This window comes from Doryrhamphus excisus, chromosome 15 (assembly GCF_030265055.1).
Source record: "Doryrhamphus excisus isolate RoL2022-K1 chromosome 15, RoL_Dexc_1.0, whole genome shotgun sequence".
Lineage (NCBI taxonomy): Eukaryota > Metazoa > Chordata > Actinopteri > Syngnathiformes > Syngnathidae > Doryrhamphus > Doryrhamphus excisus.
Genome location: NC_080480.1, coordinates 8901245 through 8921991, shown reverse-complemented (window position 1 = coordinate 8921991; position 20747 = coordinate 8901245). Strand labels below are relative to the sequence as shown.

The following is a 20747-nucleotide window of genomic DNA, read 5'->3' as shown; positions in this document are numbered from 1 at the left end:
CACCTTAACGTCCATGTTACCCAATATAATCGACATAATAGAACATAGAACATATAAATAAGACATAATATAGACTCATATGACACAAATGCAGTGAACATTCACACAGGAGCTGCTGTCGGCCAAGCACTGCACTCTCCACACCGCTCAGTACAGTCAACCCTACACCACATGTGTTTCTTTATCTCGGAGTGATTACTTTCAGAATTGCTTGACATTCATGAATAGGAATTGTGACCTTGCTCCTACTCAAAAATCAATGAATACATTTTTTTACACAGACCAGGCCATAATTGTGCTGATAATCTGTGATGGGCTTGTCTGTGTGAAATACATAAAATACATGCAAACATGATGTACCACACGGATGATGCAAAGCTAGCAAATAGGTGAGCGTTTGAATTATGGCTGCTGGGTGGATTTGAAGATGTCAGCCTTCGGTTGAGCTCAGTAAGTATGTAAGATCAAGCTTTAAATACATAAACACACTCTCACTCTCTCACACATACACACATACACACACGGCCCCATATCAGTAGTGGTCTCTGTTGGCAGAGACACTGAGCTTCTGTGTGTATCATAGCAAACCCTTGGATGTGCAGCACCATTTTGCATGCTGCTGATCCCTTTCCTCTCTCGCTTTTCTTTACACACACACACACACACACAGAAACACAAAGAGCCAGCTGAGGTAGATCCAAATTATCTAATGCTTTCAGTGCATTTTGTGCTGCCAGTCTCCATCTGGTTGAAGCCAGTTCAGAACGAAGTACAAGCCAGGATTCAACATCAAACAACATGTACAAACCCACAAACTGGATGCCGGGCAAAACGACCTGTGTGTTGCCTTCATGTGGATGGGAGCTTTTTCAACTAAGCTCAGGTTTCAATTGAGTTGCTCACTATCACTTCTTCCAAACATTTAAGTCATTCTGAAAAGCAGGCATGCTCCAACAATTTAGTGTTATTTATACTAAAGGGTCACATTTTAAGCCACCAATAGAAATCAAACTAGTGGCCGAGACCATGTCCGCTGCCATGTACTCTGGGTCGTAGCATGTTTACCACCAGTCACTAACCAGGGCCAACATTTCAGGTTCAGATTCAGGGCCACGCTTTCAAAAGTAGAAACAATTGACTGGATTGTTTTTGTGTCCATTTGACTCACTGCACTCAAAAGTATCCTAAAATGTAAGTACAGAGGTAGTGTACACCTCAGTTAGCATGTTTTTTGGTTAACGTAAAAAAAATTACACTAAACTGCGTACATTTTCCAGTTTGCATCCACTATGGCATGTGTATCGTCGTGTTATTAACTGATTAGCTACCAAAGACATATTTATGTTTTGGGGTATTTATACATTTTTCAACAGGGTACTCCGGTTTCCTCCCACATTCCAAAAACATGCTAGGTTAATTGGCGACTCCAAATTGTCCATAGGTATGAATGTGAGTGTGAATGGTTGTTTGTCTGTATGTGCCCTGTGATTGGCTGGCGACCAGTCCAGGTTGTTCCCCAGCTCTCGCCCGAAGACAGCTGGGATAGGCTCCAGCATACCTGCGACCCTCGTGAGGATAATCAGTGTAGATAGATTCATTTCAACCAGCAGCTTCAAACACTCATTCTCAAGTTCATGCCAAGTTTTAAGGTGTTTAAAAATATTGTAGTGCTTCCGCACTTGACAGTCCCTTTTTTGAAGAAAAGAAATATCGATATTAATAATATCAATACATCGCCCAGCCCGAGTTTGACTCCATAGTTCTTGCCAACTAACAGTTACACCAATGTCAAAAATGGTGACACAAAATCCAGTTTAACACTGTTACAATTAGTTTTACCTGCATAAAACAATTCTAAATGCACATAAATGACAAATGAAAGGGATAAATTCACACTTTAAGCTTGCTTTAAGCTTGCCTTCATTGCAGATGTGATGACTTGACAAAGACACAATGAGGCAGCGAGATCAACACGGACACCACCTTCGTGTTTTTAGGTTATTTTGCAGGCTTGTTGAAAACAAACGCTGAGACTTGAGGTGAGAAACACTACTACTCATGGTAAATAGAAGAATTAAAGATGCTCGGGATGATGCCTGCTATAGCGTGGTGTGACGTCACGCGGCACAAAGCGGGACCATATAATGCCACGATGCTTCATGAATGAAAAAGGAAGTACAATCCGGTCTATACTCTCATACGCTAGACAGAAACATTACTTGACTTAGGCGTACATACAGTACGGAAGCATGACATTTCATGCCAATGCGCACCATTTTTGGTCACATATACTGCACATACAAACCTATTCTATAATATAAAATAAATAAATATGAGTGGTGTAAACAAAGCAGGCAGTACTGTGTACGTCCATGTACATCCTGTATATCAGTCAAGTTTCAAACATCAGAGGGACGATGTCGGCTAACAATGAGTTCTTATGTCTTGCTTCATCATCATGTCATCATGTCTGCTATAATAGGTAATAGGAGTATGAAAGTGAGTACAGGGATATTAAAATAAAAGGACTGTAATGTTAAAAACAAATTTTAGAAAGCTAAAATTATATGCTCTAACTACCAAAATATTCAATTTATCATATTGAATCCTACTTCGCTATATATATCACTGTAAAAAATGTTTTGTTGTGACTTGCAATACAAGAATTGTTGAACTGTTGACTTTTGGGGTGACCTGGTTTGTTAAATGACAAGAACGTACCTGAAAGTTCAAATTACTGACTTGAAATGATGGATTTCTTTGGTCAGACAGTGGACACACATGTACTAGCATGTGAGCTTCTCAAAAACAAATTAATGGGGGGGAAATGATGTTGATTGGCCAAAATTTAAGAAGTGGGAAAAATGTGGCATACGTAATTTGTAGGATTGGCTTAATTGGTGTTCTCAGTCAGGCCATTGTAACGTTACAAGATCCTGGGGCAATGCCTATCTTCTACAATTCCACAAATACTCAAGCAAGCATTTCAATGACTGATTTATGATAAAGACATTGTGTATTGGGGCTTCCAATTCTATTTTTGTTTGCTTAAAAAAAACGTTTGATTATCAGTAACATTTTGACGGAAAAAAACTTCCATTGCTACTCCATCCATCCATCTATTTTCTATGCCGCTTATCCTCAATGAGGTACTGGGGATATGCTGGAGCCTATCCCAGCCGACTGGTCGCCAATTGCACATATAGACAAAACAACCATTCACCCACATTCATACCTATTGACAATTTAGAGCTGCCAATGAACTAACATGCCGTTTTGTGGAATGCTGTGGTAGCCGGAGCATTCAATTATGTACACAGCTCGTCTCTTTGGCAACGGTTGAGACTTTCTCTGTCTAAGTACTGTTTGTTTTTAAAATGTAAAAAATACAATAGTGTGATATAATTTAGCTGCAAGGTGTAAGTGGTTAGCGCGCAAGCCACCAGAGCTGGGAGACCCTGATTCGATTCCCCTCTTGGACATGCAAACTCTCCCCGTGCATGCGTGGGTTTTCTCTGAGGACTCCAGCTTCCTCCCACATCCCGCCTCTCGCCCGAAGACAGCTGGGATAGGCTCCAGCACAGCGGTAGAGAATGAATGAATGATATAATTTATAACTTATAATTGTTTCACGGCTATTGTTCAATGTTTTCCAACAAATGAAAAATAATAAATTGGAACATTGAAGGGGTCTTTTTTTTTATTGGTATCAGCCAAAATCGGAATTGTTGGTCAGCCATTTTAAAGATCGGTGCACCCTTCGTAGCAACCACCTCCTTCTGATGTGAAAAGCTTTAACTTAACTTGCATTGAGCAAAAATCAGGCAGACAGCTTGTATTCATCTTAAGGTGATGAAAGCATTCAAAGGTACTATTCCACAGCCATGAAGCCAGTGAAGATTAGTCTTGTGCTTGTTTATTAATGCAAAGCATGTCTGCATTCAAAAGCCCACATCTGAGAGCAAATCCATCATCACATGAAAGGCTGCTAAACTTTCTTGAGATACTGATTCCACCACAGAGCTCTCTCATTTTCACACACATACACAAACGCACACAGACTTGTTTGCATTCTCGTCTTTAGCCTGCAGGCTGACATTGCTATTGATTACACTGTGGGACCTGCATGACCCTGCACAGTAAGAAACCAACATAAATGCATCGTTTCTTGATAGCCTGGCCCTGGAGAGTTTTACAGACTATTCAACATAGAAAACAGCATCTGACATTTTGGCACCAAACAAAATAATGGCTGAAAATACATCATATTTTAAATATAATCATTTGTAATGAAAGGAAAATAATCAAACGCATACAATGATAGGTCTGGGTATTGTTTACATTTCATCTGATATCAAATTGGTATTTTAAAAAGGAATACATTTAGTCGAAATAAGCAAGTTGTAATATGCAAGATGAACAAAATGATAAAAATACAAATTAAAGTATATACTTTAAAGAAACAAATTCCCCAAGATGAAATGAAATAATTATAATTAAGCTGGGGCGGCACGGTGGTCTAGGGGTTAGCGCGTGGGTTTTCTCCGGGTACTCCGGTTTCCTCCCACATTCCAAAAACATGCTAGGTTAATTGGCGACTCCAAATTGTCCATAGGTATGAATGTGAGTGTGAATGGTTGTTTGTCTATATGTGCCCTGTGATTGGCTGGCGACCAGTCTAGGGTGTACCCCGCCTTACGCCCGAGGACAGCTGGGATAGGCTCCAGCACCCCCGCGACCCTCGTGAGGAGAAGCGGTAGAAAATGAATGAATGAATGAATGAATGAATGAATGAATGAATGAATGAATGAATAATTAAGCTGGCCTTGATAAATAGACATGTGCATGCATGCATGTTTGGTTTCCTCGTCTCTAGAAACCACACAGGCTGGATGACATGAGGGTTCACTCTGCATCTGCCAGTTGGTTCTATAGTGGAATGAACGTACGAGTGAACCATCCTCTCATTCAGCCTCTTTAGGGAGGCGGGGCTCACAGTGAGTGGTTACAGAGTGCTAGTGGCAAATTAGCCGCATGAGCCCACATACGCTAATATGAAGGAAGGCACATAAGCGATGGTTTCTAAAACGAATGTCACAGTCCCAGTGTGGGAAACTTCGGTTTTAAATGGAATGAACAAGGTGAGCACATGAACACTGACGGTCTACAGCGACAGTTTTCCCAGCTGGGAAAGACAAATGCAGATGGAGGTGCTGCGGACTGCGTAGCCTTCATTCCGATGCATGTTCTCCCCAAGTGTGGGTTTTCTTTGGGTTCTTCGGTTTCCTCCCACATTCCAAAAACATGCATGTTAGGTTGGGAATGATTGTTTGTCTATATGTGCCCTGTGATTGGCTAGCAACCAGTCCAGGGTGTACCCCGCCTCTTGCCCCGAAGACAGCTGGGATAGGCTCCAGCATGCCTGGCCCTGGTGAGAGAAAGTGGATGGAAGGAGTAAATATAAACAAAATAGTGCAAAATGGTGAACACTCACAATGCAGTTCACTGTATGTTAATACTTTCTGTTAAGAAATCATACTGAATGTTCATTATTTATCCAAGTGCAATTTTGCTTACTGGGACTTGATACTCCATAAATCTATGTTTTATGGTCTCCAAAAATGTTGTCAATAATATAGATTATCAACAATAATTTGTAGGACAATTATCGACAAGCAAAATTTTGAGTAGTCAGAGTTATCACAGCAATACAAAAAATAGCAAGATTTTATTGCAGGCTACTTTAAGTACATACATTCCCCATACCATTAATACACAATTGTGGTAATCCTTCTATGGTATTTGCCAGTTTATCCTACATATTGTGCAAAATGACATGTTATGACTTATGTAATGTTGACAATTCCGAATTCCTGTGAATGCACCTCACCATGAGTGTGATCGGTGGATATGCGGGAAGTGTTTTGCTGCTGGTGTGGCCATCGGCTGCTTCCTGGGGGAGGGTTGCTGGGCATGGAAGGAAGGTTTGCATCACGGCCAATAATGCAAACTAGACTAAAATGTTCAGCTTTTATGCTCACACTTTTAGTAAGACTCCCACGCACATGTTTATAAATCAGACGCCTGGTCTGCCTGTGGTAAACTTGTTTTTGTCAGGCCACATGTCAAAAGGTGGCATCTTCTGGGCTCAGCTGCTGCCGTCTCTGCCAGTGTCCCTCTGTGGAAGCAGCAGGCCCGTTTTAATCACTTTCTGGCAGATTAAAGAGGGGGATGGGATAAAAAAAGATGAGAAATATCTGCTGCTTCCTAGAAGATAGTGGGATGTGGGAGGCCCCTTTGGGCAATACTGAAGGAGAGAGGAGGGAGCGTGTGCTTTTGTTGACTCTGCAACAACAAATATTAATAATGAGAGGCGACAGATTGCCTTCATCTTGGAGGTTGAGGGCTGGAGGGCCACGAGACATTTACTGCCTCTGCCAAACATTGTAGCATTCAAGACAGTAAAATCCACACCTGTGACTCAACAATTGAGATCTCTCGATCCCAAACACAGCAAACTCCATTTTGTAAACTACACTGCTGGAAAAATGGAAGAAATAATCCAAGCCAATACTTCTGGGATGTCCAATAAATAACAGATACCTGTGAAGTTTCTCCTTCATCCAAGTCATTGTATTCTCAGGGCATTGAATCGATCCATTATGAACTGATCGCAACTGGACTCTCCAGGTTGACGTTTCACCTTAGATAAATGCAACCACCCAGCAACAGTCTGTTCCTTTTTTCAAGCGTGCTCCCATAAAAAAACTGAACGAGAATCATATGAGGGCTCACAAGTGGTGTTTTCCAGAGAATTGGCCAATTCACCATTGGTGCCCCGCTCTCTTTACAGATGAGAGCAGGTTCACACTGAGCACAGTCAGGAGACATTCTGCTGACTGCAATCATGACCAGTTTGGCAGCGGGTCAGTCATAGTGCAGGGAGGCATATATTTGGAGAGCTGCATAGATCTGCTATACTGCTTCACCTACTGAGGGTGAAATCTTCATACGATTTGCTTGGGAAGCGAGACTTGGTAATCCCTCGTTTATCGTGCTTAAATTGGACCCTTTAATTATAAATAGATTATTTTCATAGTTATACAAAACCTGTTTACAACCTTTTCAATAAATTTTTAACATGGTTCGAGCTGTGTAGACATGAACTAACACCCCTACAGTCACCTTTACACTCATATTACCCAATATAGCAGACATAACAAAGAGTAAATACTAGGATGCTAGTAAACCGATTGCTACTGGGCGATATCAGTGAAAAAGGACGGTATCGATATCAACCGATACTTGCTTTAAAACACAGATCCCCTCTGCTGATCAGCTCCACCCCCGCTGCAGCATCCAAAAAGCATGTCTGCTCGTTACCCATTTAATACCCATTTAAGACATAAATAAGACTCATGCTTGCCACGTGTTACGGCCTCAACAGCATCCAGTGTTTTTATGAGGGATTTTTATTGGGGGTTATTGTGCTTGTGATATCATTCAAAACTGAAATAAAAGCCTGATGTTACGGCAATCAAGTCTGGTGTGTGGAACATTACAGCAATATTATTGACACCTCATGCCTAGTGTAGAATACTACATACTAGGGCTCATATCCCAATACTATATTTAGATAGAATATCGATATTAGCATATATATTTACTGATGTTTTTGCCATAAACTGAATTTAAAGCCAAGCCCGCCGTATTGTCGTGGTTCGTGTTTGTGTTCAAGCCAAAAATCACGATGCAGATGAAAAAAGCCAAAAGAAACAAACAAAAGTCAAAGCCAAATATGTGTACAAAGTTTTATTAAAATGAAAACGATATTAGAGAAAAATAGCCACTGAAATAAAATAGTATATTCATTCATTCATTTTCTACCGCTTATCCTAACGAAGGTCGCGGGGGGTGCTGGAGCGTATCCCAGCTGTCTTCGGGTGAGAGGCGGGGTACACCCTCGACTGGTCGCCAGCCAATCACAGGGCACATATAGACAAACAACCATTCACACTCACATTCATACCTATGGACAATTTGGAGTCACCAATTAACCTAGCATGTTTTTGGAATGTGGGAGGAAACCGGAGTACCCGGAGAAAACCCACGCATGCACGGGGAGAACATGCAAACTCCACACAGAGGCTGAGGGTGGAATTGAACTCGGGTCCCCTAGCTATGTGGGCTGCACGCTAACGTGTAGCCTAAAATAGTATATTATCTTTTTTAAATAAATTGTCACAATCTGCATCGCCTCCGGTGTGACAGTTTTGTTTTTCACGTTGTTTGCCTTAGTTCCGGTTTTCATGCTCTTATTTTGTAGTTCTTCCTGTGTTTGTCTGTCCTATGTTTCGTCACTTTTACACTCTCATCTACGCGCACCTGTTTCCAATTTGTTTCTTGTATTTAGTTCAGTCAGGTGCGTCTAGTTTTTGTTGGTGCATTGTTTGTTATTACCTACGTGTCGTGTGCCAGAGCTGCACTCGCTTGTGTTCAAAAAATAAAGCTAAGCTTTTACCTGCACCATTCGCTCCTTCTCTGCATCCTGGGGTCGCATCGCATCACCCGCATGCCGCACCGTGACAGAATGCACCAACCAAACGACGACCTCGCGGAGATGGACTTTTGGACCTTGCAGGTTTTGAAGGCAATGGAAGAGGAGTGCGCACAGTTCACTCCGGAGGAGCTGGAGGACATGGTGTGGGGGCCGGACGGCACGCTTATACCCATGGCGTGGGTGCACCACGGACACGGCGCTGACACACCAGCCCGGCGACGACGCCGACGCACGTCTCGGCCGGCTCCAGCAAGGCTTCAGCGGGCGAAGCCGTTTCCTCCGTCACCTCCGCGCCAAGCCGGGGTGCACCCCCCCCGTTCATGTTGCTTCAGAGTGCCAGCCTACGACCAAGCGCAAGAAGGCTCCCACTCTATGCAAGCACGCCGATCTCCCGCCGCCCTCTTCCGGATTCCCGTTGCCTCCGGTGCAACACGAAGAGGAGTATGGCACACTTTCCCCTCCTGTGCCCAAACCACGCAGCCCAAGGGATTCCCAAACCCCGGCTCTCGTGCCAAGCTGCGTGGCGCCACAAATTCCTCCAGTGCCCAAGCCACGCAGCTTCAAGGTTTCCCAAAACCCGGCTCCCGTGCCATGCTGCGTGACGGCCCAGATCCCTCCTGTCCCAAAGCCGCGCAGCTTCAAGGTTCCCCAAAGCCCGGCTCCCGTGTCATGCTGCGTGACTCCCCGGATTCGTTCTGTGCCCAGACCCCGCCTGCGGTCCCTTGTAGACCTGGTCCGGGCAGCAGAGCAGGTGGAACTCAAGACCCTCCTCCAGGTCCCCCTCCTCCCGTCCCTGGTTCCACGTCCAGCGGCATACGGCGTCTGGAATCCGCCTTCAGAAGGGGGGGCTAGTACGACCAGCCGTGCGTTGGAGGACGCACGTCACACCCCGTCTGTGGAGTGTGGGGATAATGCCCTCTGCTGGTCGCCCGAGGAGGAACAGCCCGCCGGACCGCCAGCGCAACCGGTTCTTCCGGCTAACCGGGAGGTGTTGCCCGGTATGTTTCCTCTGGACCAAGACTCACATTGCTGTTCCTCTGCTCCACAGTCCAGCCAAGACAGAGGGACTGCGCCTCCTCCTCCGGCGTCACCGATACCACGGCAGGACGCCACGCCTCCTCCTCCGGCGTCACCGATACCACGGCGGGACGCCATGCTGCCGCCTCCTCCGGCACCACCTCTTCAGCGGCGGGACGCCACGCCGGCGCCACCTCTTCAGCGGCGGGACGCCACGCCGCCGCCTCCTCCGGCGCCACCTCTTCCGCGATGGGCCGGCCTCCCCGGCCAGGGCCACCATCCTGGTCGCCCTCCAGAGGGACCCATCCATGGACTCTGTTGGGCCTGCCGTGTTGGGAGACCTCCAGGGGGTGGTCCTGCCACTCCACCGGCCTAGTCCTTTTGCCTGCGTCTTGTGGGCGCCCTGCTGGCTCTGCAAGGCTTGTCGTCCCGGCCGACCTCCGGAGTGGTCCTGCCAGCAGCCCACCTCCAGTCCTCCCACCTCCCTTCCCTTTTTTGTTTGCGGACTCTTTAGGACGTCTGGGATCCGTCCTTGGGGGGGGGGGGGTACTGTCACAATCTGCATCTCCTCCGGTGTGACAGTTTTGTTTTTTACGTTGTTTGCCTTAGTTCCGGTTTTCATGCTCTTATTTTGTAGTTCTTCCTGTGTTCGTCTGTCCTGTGTTTCGTCACTTTTACACTCTCATCTACGCGCACCTGTTTCCAATTCGTTTCTTGTATTTAGTTCAGTCAGGTGCGTCTAGTTTTTGTTGGTGCATTGTTTATTACCTACGTGTCGTGTGCCAGTGCTGCACTCGCTTGTGTTAAAAAAAATAAAGCTAAGCTTTTACCTGCACCATTCGCTCCTTCTCTGCATCCTGGGGTAGCATTTCATCACCCGCATGCTGCACCGTGACATAAATATATAAAAACTTCAATATACTGTTCAGTGCAATAGTGGTGCACTCACCGTAGTCTCTCCAGCTGAGTTTACGCCATTAGCGCTTCCCTCTCACGTTCCCCATGACTCCCCATGATTTTTGGCTGTTTACTCCCGCTATGCAGCCTCTCCACCTCCATATTTTCGCGGGAATATCCGATCATTGCATGTAGCCAAGGGATGCTAACAGCTGCTAACAGAAACTCCTGAGTATCAAAAATGGCGCGAGCGGCAAGCTACTAACATGTTAAGATGAACATCCATAGCTGCACACTAGCTTAAGGGGTCGGTACGGCACAAAACAATAAGGAAGTCATAAATAAAGCACTATTAAACACTATCTTAAAAACGCTGCAAGAGACACAGAGTTCATAAATATCTTGCACTCGGGCGGCGCCATCTTGAAACATTAGACCTCAGCATCAAATCCAGTCTATATCGAGATGAACGATATGCTTGTTTTTGATATCATGCTTAACAGAAATATCTATATTTGAAAAAATATATCACCCAGCCCTACTACATACTGTATAATTCATAGTGTCTTTGAATGAGTCTTCTGAATGCCTTACTGAAGCACAGTTGTAGCACTATCCTGACAACTAGGCTAAAGGTGTACCGTACCTACAGTCAGCGATGGGAATAACGGCGTTTAAAATAACGTTACTAACGCCATTACTTTTTTCAGTAACGGGTAATCTAACTAATTACATTTACTGTCAGCATAACACCGTTACCATTTTCGACACCCTGTTACTGCACGTTACTGAAGCCACCTAAAAATATATCACCGACTTCATAACTAATCTGCAGCGCAGTGAGAGAGGGATGGGGTGAGATAACCACATAAGCAATGAGGATTGGCTAAGGTTTCAGTAAAATTGCATCTTTAGCCAATCAGAGAACTTGACTGGGCAGGTGTTTAGAGCACATAAGCAATGAGGATTGGCTAAGGTTTAGTGAAATTGCGTCTTCAGAAAATCAGAGACCTTGAGTGAAACACCCGCCGTGTTTAGGGCATATCCAAACAGTGTTTGCCAAATGGAAGTACATACACTACTTTAACCTTGTTGATGTCAAAGGTAAGATGTACATGATGTCCCCGAAAAAAAAACTTTGTCCACATCTTGTGTGAGCAACTCAAACCCACAGAAACACCTGTCGACTGCAATAAATTCAAACCTCTGTAATGGTACCCATCTTTGCTGTTGGGGGGCAATAGTTACTTTTACTAGTAACTAGTTACTTTTGTAACGGAGTAACTCAGTTACTAACTCAGTTATTTTTTTGGAAGTAACTAGTAACTATAACTAATTACTTTTTTAAAGTAACAGGCCCAACACTGCCTACAGTATACATTTTACAATTTAAAAGGCATATTTCAGGGTTAAACATGAATCATGCTTCAATGCATTTAGCATGTTCTTGTCATTGATTGTCAGGATTGGAACTTGGAAGGCAGGGAGTTCATGAAAACAATTTTTTTTTGGCAGGACAACAAGAATACAAAAAGAAAGTTAGCTGTAGTTACAAAATGGAAACTACCTTCCGGTGAAAAACAGGTGCAACCTGGGTAAAAACGAAAAAGGCACATAATTTTTTTTTGTATTCACAAATGATTTAAAATTGACAAAAAAAATCATACTTATGTATTTCATTAGTAGGTGATAAATATACAACAACAATAAACAATATTTAAGCTATGTGAGAATCTGAAAAGCAGTGATTCTTAACCATAGGGCCACGGCCCAAACTTGGGTTTTAAGCGCCACCTACAGGGCCACAAAAAACTTTGAGTTTTGCACCAGTGGGCTGCGAGGGCCATGGGAATGCTTGGTTGGTCATCAACTGACGACACCAGAGGTAGGCTAGCCGCTATGCTACTGTATGTTATCCACGAGACGCTCAGTTATAGTGCAGCTTCCGACCAGATGGTGGCGGTAATGTGTATATCAGTTGTCAGAAGAAAACCTTCAACTACACCTACTAGGTATGGAGTACCATCCTGATTTCATTAAAGACTACATTTTTACATAAGTACAATCCTGGCTTCATTAAAAACGTCTTTTTATCACTACCCTTTTTATTGATTGATTTTTTTTCATATTAATAATTTATTATTAAAACAGAGCTGTATTATTTGTTAGACCATCAATTAATCCATCCTCTTTTGATTATTTGTTTTATACTAACTTCACTCCATCACACAATTTTTCCAGAAGGTAAATGATAATAGGAGTACGTAGAGCTGGGTTTTAGCTGTAGTTTTCATGTTGAAGAAATTCTGAAACAACAATGGCTGGCAATGACCTCGAAGTGCACGGACTGTAGTTGAACAAAATAACGATGGAGGTTTGTTGAGCAAATTCATCCATTAAAGATGAAACCATGCTGCTATAGTTTCAGCAAAGATCCTAAATGTGCAGCATATATTATGATATACCGCCAATTACGTCTTCCATTGAAGTCACGCTGTAATTCTTTCCAAAGTCTAGTAAAACACACAAGACCGTCAGCTACTGACAAGAGTTACAAAACAGGCAGGGGTGCAATTATGAATGCCTCAAGCACTGTACAATACGTCTGTGGGGTGAAATCCCCCCAAATAAAAAGAGACTATCTGCAGACACAGCGTTCCACTCACCTGGCTGTGCGCCTCCAGACGTTCCGCGGTGTCGTCTCCTGGCGAGATGCGCTCACTCAGGCAGTTTCTCATCTATTTTAGTGATGGTAGTAATGTTAGATGTGCTCTGACTGTGGCAGCGGAAACCGAATTCGGGATACCTTCAAAATAAAAAACCGCAGGTACGTGCTTAAAGCCCATTTCTACCCATATTTATCGACGTTTGCATCTCAAAATATGGAAAACATTAGAAAAACGTAATTAACATAAGATCAACCGCCTACTGTTGCAACTTTTTTAATTTACTTGCATGCTTTTTCTTATTGTGAAGGCCTGACTTTACCAGCTACAGGATGTGCTACACTGATATTGCCAAGCGGCCGGGAGCTGTGCTGTGCCCGCCAAGCCAGAGAGATGAAAGTTGAAATACGGAAAACAGTTAACGGAGGGCACTGGGGAAATATGCGATAATATGAGTCGAAGGCCTCAAAACAAATAATAATAGAGTAATCCCTCGTTTATTAAGGTTACTTTGTTCAGCCTGACTGTGATAACTGATTTTCCACAAAGTAGAATTTCTCATTTATAAATGAAATATTTTCATAGTTAGGGTTTTTGTACATTATTCGAATAATACATTAAATAACACCCCTATAGCCACCTTTACACTCATATTACCCAATATAGTATATATAAAAAGTGAAAATAAGAGAACTAAAGATATAATTCACGCATGTTAGCGTTGAGAGAGTCCCATTATCACCATGTACTTCCTGGATGGCTATTATCTCATCATGTAACATTAATTATTGTCAGCTCAATAAGAGTGTTGGCAACTCTACATGTCACAGCACACATTGAGTGTTTTTCCCACCGCACGGTTTTTATGGTCGGCTTGGAAAGGCATTTATGCAGATGCAGATATGATATGCAGATCATATTTACGGAAATCATCCAATCTTGATCGTAGTCAGTCGATCAGCGCATCTTTACTTAAAACCTTTCCCTGATTTTTTGATTGTTATTGGACTCCACTAGACACCAGAAACAACTTACATTCGGGCCAAGGATCATCCTGTATCTTGACGTACAGCTAATTGGATCCTCCAGCTCTGGGCCAGTTACATTTTTTTGGGTCTACCACTTGACGTTTTTGTTTGAAAAAGCAAGTTCAATGTTTTGTTTGATCTACTGTCAATGATCCAGAAATCTATTGTATTTATTGGATTGTCATTAGTGTTTTACTAATTATTAATTCAGCATTGTAATGTCTTTCTTCTTTGTTGCTTTGAACATACAGTGGGTAGGAAAAGTATATGAATTTCTGACATTTCTGCATAAATTGCTCATAAATGTAGTCTGGTCATTATCTAAATCATAAGAATAAACTAAACTCACACCTCACAAACATTTTCATATTTGTATTGAAATAACACTCACAGGACAAAAACAGAACCTGTAGAAAATTCTCCAAGACCTAATCAAAGTCAGCCAACCTGGACTCCAATCAGTGAGACAAGATTGGAGGTGTGGTGTAAAGCTACTCTGGCCACTAGAAAACACACCAGTTTAGAATTGTCTGTTGTCAAACAGAGTTGCCCAGCTCTTAGAAGACCTGTGATTTGTGTTGACTGCTGGAAAGCTGCAAAAGGTTGCAAAAGTATATCATCAGTCCATAGGAAGACAAATAGTCTTGCTTCTCTTCCAAGGAAAAGAGCACAGTGCAAAATGTTCACTGAGGTAAAAAAAAAAAAAGAATCTGGCACATGCCAGCATCTTTGTTGACAAAGGACAACACCAAGGACGAAGCCGTTCTTGCCTAAAAACAACATTGCTGCACGTTTGAAGTTTACTAAAGAGCACTTGGAAGTTCCACAGCACTACTGGCAAAATATTCAGTGGAAAGATGAAACTGAAATGAAATTATTTGGGAGGAAACAAGCAAAGCCGTGTGTGGAGGGAAAATGGCACAACAAACTAACATCAAAACCTTATCCCAACTGTGAAGCATGGGTGTGCTTTCCTGCCTCAGGGCCTGGACAGCTTGCTATTGTCAACGTAAAAATGAATTCACAGGTTTATCAAGATATTCTGCAGAAGAACTTGAGGCCATCTGTCCATCAGTTAAAGCTTAAAAGAGGATGGGAGGATGCAACAGAACAATGGTCCAAAACACAGAAGCAAATCAGCAAGAGAATGGCTTCAGAAGAAGGAAGTATGGATTCTGCTGTGGCACAGTTCTGACCGCAACCTGATTGAGATGCCGTGGCATGACCTCAAGAGAGCTAGTCACCCAAGAATCTTGCTGAACTGCAACAGGTCTGTAAAGAGGAAAGGTCCAAATTCATTCTGATTTGCAACTACAGAAAATGCTTGGTTGGTTATTGCTGCCAAAGGATGGTTGACAAGTTATTCAATCCAAGCGTTCACTTAATTTTTCCTCCCAATCCTGTGAATGTTTACATGTTATCTGGGTGCATCTTTTCTCAGGCGATGCAGAAGGCCAGAGGTCAGAACCCAGTCCACGCCTGTCTGCATCTACCAAAGCCACAGGCAACTAACCTTAAGTCACCTGACAGAGAAGGGGCAGCCAAAGCACCATTTAGTGTCGAGTAGTATGGCATAGTGCCTGTCAGCGTTTGTCATCACTACGTTTCAAGAGGCAGCATTCATTTTCATGAGTCATTGTTATTGACTTGTCATTCTATAAAGACAAGTTCATCAGATAATAAAGGAGAATTCTCTGTAGCCAAAGAGGTCTGTCATTCAAGAATCCTGGAAGTATCTCAACTACTTCATGTACAAATAAGCCTCCAAACACTATGCCTGTCTGCATGCATGCAAAAAATTCCAGAAGGCCGGTGACTTGCTAGATCACTCTTAAAGGACAAGGCTGCTCCTGCCTACACGCTGAACACGTGCTGTGCATGGTCGTCCACGATTCATGGAGGGCACATTCTCCACAAAGGCAACCCATGGCAGTAAAATCTTGCTTAGGGCCTCAGTTTGGCCAGGGGGAGCCCTGTTAAAGGGACTGGATGCAGGGTTAAAGGGATCCAGCTGCATTGGAACTGATCTTGCCCACTTCCTTAAAGAACAATTTTGGTGTCATCTGAACACATGACTTTATTCCAAGTGGTAATGGTAATGGTAATGGTAATGGTTTTATTTCATTTGTACATGCAACAGATTACAATCGAGTGCATCACATAATCAGTTCACAGTTCCACATGTCCAAAAGGAGTAGGAAGAAGCAAAGCTTATTAAATCCTACCCCTCCATCTGGTACTTTTACAATCAGTAACTGTTACATTTGTTCACTTCCTGCCTTCCATAATACAGTTTAAGGTTTTGTTTTTTTGTTTGTTTTTTTTTAATAATGCACCTCAAAATAGGAGGTGATATGACCATACAATGACATTATGGGTACCATAATAACTGTCAATATAGTGATATGTATAGCACAACATGACTGGTTCAAGACTCTTCATCCTTGTATTTAGCAAACATCAACTGCTTGTATTGTTTCTTGAATTGGCTCATCGTTGTGCATTGTTTGAGGGTCTTACTCAATCCATTCCATAGTTTGATTCCACATACTGAAATGCTATGGCTTTTTAACGTAGTCCTAGCATATAAGTGTTTCAAATTTAGTTCTTCCCTGAGATCATATTTCCCTGAGAAGTATTGGATGACATTTTTAGGTAATTGGTTATTTTTAGCCTTATGCATCCTATCCTTATTTTAGCTGTTTGAAGATTAACTATATCAGCAAGTTTGTGATTTTAGAAATAAAATCTATTAGTGGTGTTACAACTTGGCGACTTTGTCGCTAAATCCGGTGATTCTAAACCCTCTTGTCAACAGATAAGTAATCTAGTGACCTTTTCTGGCACTGTTGGTGAGTTTTCTGGTATTTGGGGACTTAAAAGTGAAAGCACGTATTGGTTTACATTTTCTGTCCTCACTGAGCTGCAGCGGGTGCGGCTGACAGGTCTGCCTAGCCCCAAAGCAGTCACATGCCGTCTGTGCATTGTCAGCATAGTGGAGGTTGTTCAGAACCACAAATACAGTGGGTTTTGGCTGGACAACAAGCTGAACTGGTCATGCCACACGGGGAAACCCTACATGAAAGCTCCCAGGAGGATGTACTTCCTGAGGAGACTGAAAGCTTTCAACATCTGCAGGAAGCTCCTGTGGATGTTCTTCCAGTCTGTGGTCACCAGCGCTCTTTCCTATGCTGTGGTGTGCTGGGGAGGGAACACAACGAAAGCAGACCTCTCTAGGCTGGAGAGGCTCATCAAGCGGACCAGCTCAGTGGTCAGGATGAAGCTGGACCCTCTGGCAAGAGTGGCAGAGAGGAGGACCCTGAACAAGCTGCGGGTCATTCTGGCAATGGCAATGCCAGCCACCCTCTGCACACCGTCACCTGCAGCCAGAGAAGGTTGATCAGGGAGAGGCTGCTCCACCGCAGTGCAGGACCAACAGACTAAAAAAGTCCTTTGTTCCCTGTGCCGACAGACTGGTCAACTCCTCATTGGGGGAGAGAGGCCCGAAACGAACAGACAGACAGAGGGACTATGTATGTACGACATGATATTCTTTCATACTTTATTTTATCTATCTATTTATTTATTTACTTTAAACAGTGCTACACACAGAGCAGTGGAGATGCCAATATCCATGAGGGAATCCCAAAGAGATTAATAAAGTATTCTGTCTGTCCGTTTGTCCCTATTTTATGCTATAAAAAATAGTCCAATATAATTGAATTGCAGAAACAGATTTTATTAGAGTGTTTGATTATAGTATTGTATAGCATCATTCATTCATTTTCTACCGCTTATCCTCACAAGGGTCGTGGGGGTGCTGTCTTCCCAGCTGTCTTCGGGAGAGAGGAAGACCCTGGACTGGTCGCCAGCCAATAACAGGGCACTTATAGAACAACAAAACCATTCACACTCACATTCATACCTATGGACAATTTGGAGTCGCCAATTAACCTAGCATGTTTTTGGAATGTGGGAGGAAGCCGGAGTACCAGGAGAAAACCCACGCATGCACGGGGAGAACATGCAGAGATGCCCAAGTGGGGGATCAAACCCTGGTCTCGTTGCTGTGTGGCTAAAAGCATTATTGTTATTATTATTAACTCAGTATGGGCTTCACCGCTCAAACTTCGTAATTTGATGCCACCTGGGCACACTCCAGATTAGATTGTGTTATCATTTAAATTGTCTCTATTTCTAAAAGAACATGTCAAATGTAAAAATAATATCTCCGTTTGTTTATATTTTAAACGTATTATAAAATATGGAGTTACTTTTCACCGACCCTGTATAAATATTACTCAATGTATATTTTCTGGACATTTTTAACATTTTGTCTTAAAATAAACATACCAAAATCAGATGGACTGCTCATGTGGGTGGTAAGGGTGGTCAGGGTCATTAAACCAAAATCATCCTGTTCCTCGGAAGCAGAAATGATTACTGTTTATTACAAATATTCATATAATTGACTTGTCATGATGATCATAGTGATTTGACGTTTCCCAAACCCAGTCAGGGTCCTGGACTTTTCTGTGATATCTCCACAAGGGGGCGGTCATAAGACATCATTGTCATTCTCAAACGCATCAGGAGTATTTGCTCCCCTTATTTACAAAAACTGCTTTGTTCACTGTAAGGGTGAAAATGCAAGTTTGACTTTAATTTAATACATTTTCTGTAATGCTGTAAACAATACAGTATGACACCAGTTTATTCAACAGAGTTATTTAAACATAAACCACTACACTTGATACGCTCCATCCTTCCATTTCCCTTGAATATTTTGTCCATCAACATTAAAAATGATAGACAATTAATAATATGGCTAGGGGTTTACTCACAATTGGCCATTTGTGCTGTACTTAACATTTAAAGTGGAGCATGTTTGGCTCATGTGACCACTTGATCCGTACTCAAGGTCACGACTCTTCTCCTATGTAATGTAACCGTGGGTAACCTTTAACATTTGAAAAAAAGACACATTTTTTAAAAAAAGTCAAAACCTACAGCTCACTCACTCACAAGTTCATTCTCACTTATTTGTTTCAAGTCATTCAGGGGTGTCCAAAGTGCAGGCTGGGAGCCGTTTGTAGTCTGCGGCTGTTTTTTTTTTTTATCGCCCCTCAGCACATTCTAAAAATACATTAGAAGAAGAAGAAGAAAACTTTTAAAAAGGCCTGTGATTGGCTGGCGACCAGTCCAGGGTGTACCCCGCCTCTCACCCGAAGAGAGCTGGGATAGGCTCCAGCACCTCCACAACCCTTGTGAGGATAAGCGGAAGAAAATGAATGAATGAACTTAAAAAAAACAAAGAAAAACAACAACAGTAAAAATTGAAAAATAAGCAGTAATTTTAATATAAGGTCAAAATATTAAAAGAAACCGTTGTAATCTAACAAGAAAAAACCTCCAACCTGGAATAACATCTAAATATTATGACAAAAATAACATCATTAAAATAACATCAAAGTTGTAAGATTATGAGAAACAAACAAAACAAAATTAGGTTGGGGGGAAGTTATAATATTACAAGAATAGAGTCAAAATATTATGGGAATAAAGTCATAACGAGAAAAAAGGGCAAAGTTGAAATTGTTGGAAAATTAGAAAAAGGAATCTGGACGAGTGGTTAACATGTAGGCCACACAGTCAGGAGATTGGGAAGATCTGGGTTTGATTCCGGTGGACGAGTGGTTAACATGCAGGCACACAGTCATTAGATCGGGAAGATCTGGGTTTGATTCCCTTGGACATCTCTGAGTGGAGTTTGCATGTTCTCCCCGTGCATGCATGGGTTTTCTCCGGGTACTCCGGTTTCCTCCCACATTCCAAAAACATGCTAGGTTAATTGGCGACTCCAAATTGTCCATAGGTATGAATGTGAGTGTGAATGGTTGTTTGTCTATATGTGCCCTGTGATTGGCTGGCGACCAGTCCAGGGTGTACCCCAGCATAGGCTGCAGCATACTGGAGACCCCTTGTGAGGATAAGTGGCATAGAAAATGGATGGATGAAAAAAACAACAACAGAAACTTCAAAAGAACAGTCTATTTTGTCAGAACAGCTGAAATACATATAATGTGTGTACATGGGATGGTTTACAAAATATCAAAGTGATAGTGATGACCACCGACTTACTTTATTTCAAAAAGTTATAAAAATTAAAAATAAAGTTTTTTAAATCCCTAAAGTAGTACTGGGTTGTGTAAGTGTACAAGCAGGGGCCACGAGGTGGGAGGGCCTGGAACGGCCTCGTTGTGTGAGGACCCAGTAAATGTTCTTAAGCTTCTTTTTGCATTCCAAGTTTATAGTACTGTGGATACATTATTTGGCCTGTTGAGCCTCAGTGAGGTCAGTAAAGATCTGATCTTATAGTCTTGTTTTTTCCATCTATTGATGTTCTGTAAAAAATAAAGACATGTATATACAGTATATTATCTATATAGTCGTATATTTACGGTATATTATATGTAATGCAAACTACTTGTATTAAAGAGCAACATGTCTGTCAAAATTACTGTGGTATGTGGTGCCTGAAACTAATTCCTTCAGGCCAGTTGTTACACACACACACAT

At 42.5% G+C, this 20747-nt stretch overlaps 1 protein-coding gene across 2 annotated transcripts in view; it reads right to left on the bottom strand.

Moving 5' to 3' along the window:
• rbfox1 (RNA binding fox-1 homolog 1) overlaps positions 1 to 13206 on the bottom strand; it is a 209782-nt gene extending 196576 nt beyond the window's left edge. Inside the window, exon 1 of one of the 2 annotated variants that reach the window (XM_058049648.1) lies at positions 13141 to 13206. The gene's annotated coding sequence lies outside the window, so the exon portion shown is untranslated. The remainder of the gene's footprint in view (positions 1 to 13140) is intronic. The other variant, XM_058049650.1, reaches the window with a different exon arrangement.
• Positions 13207 to 20747: the final 7541 nt, after the last annotated feature.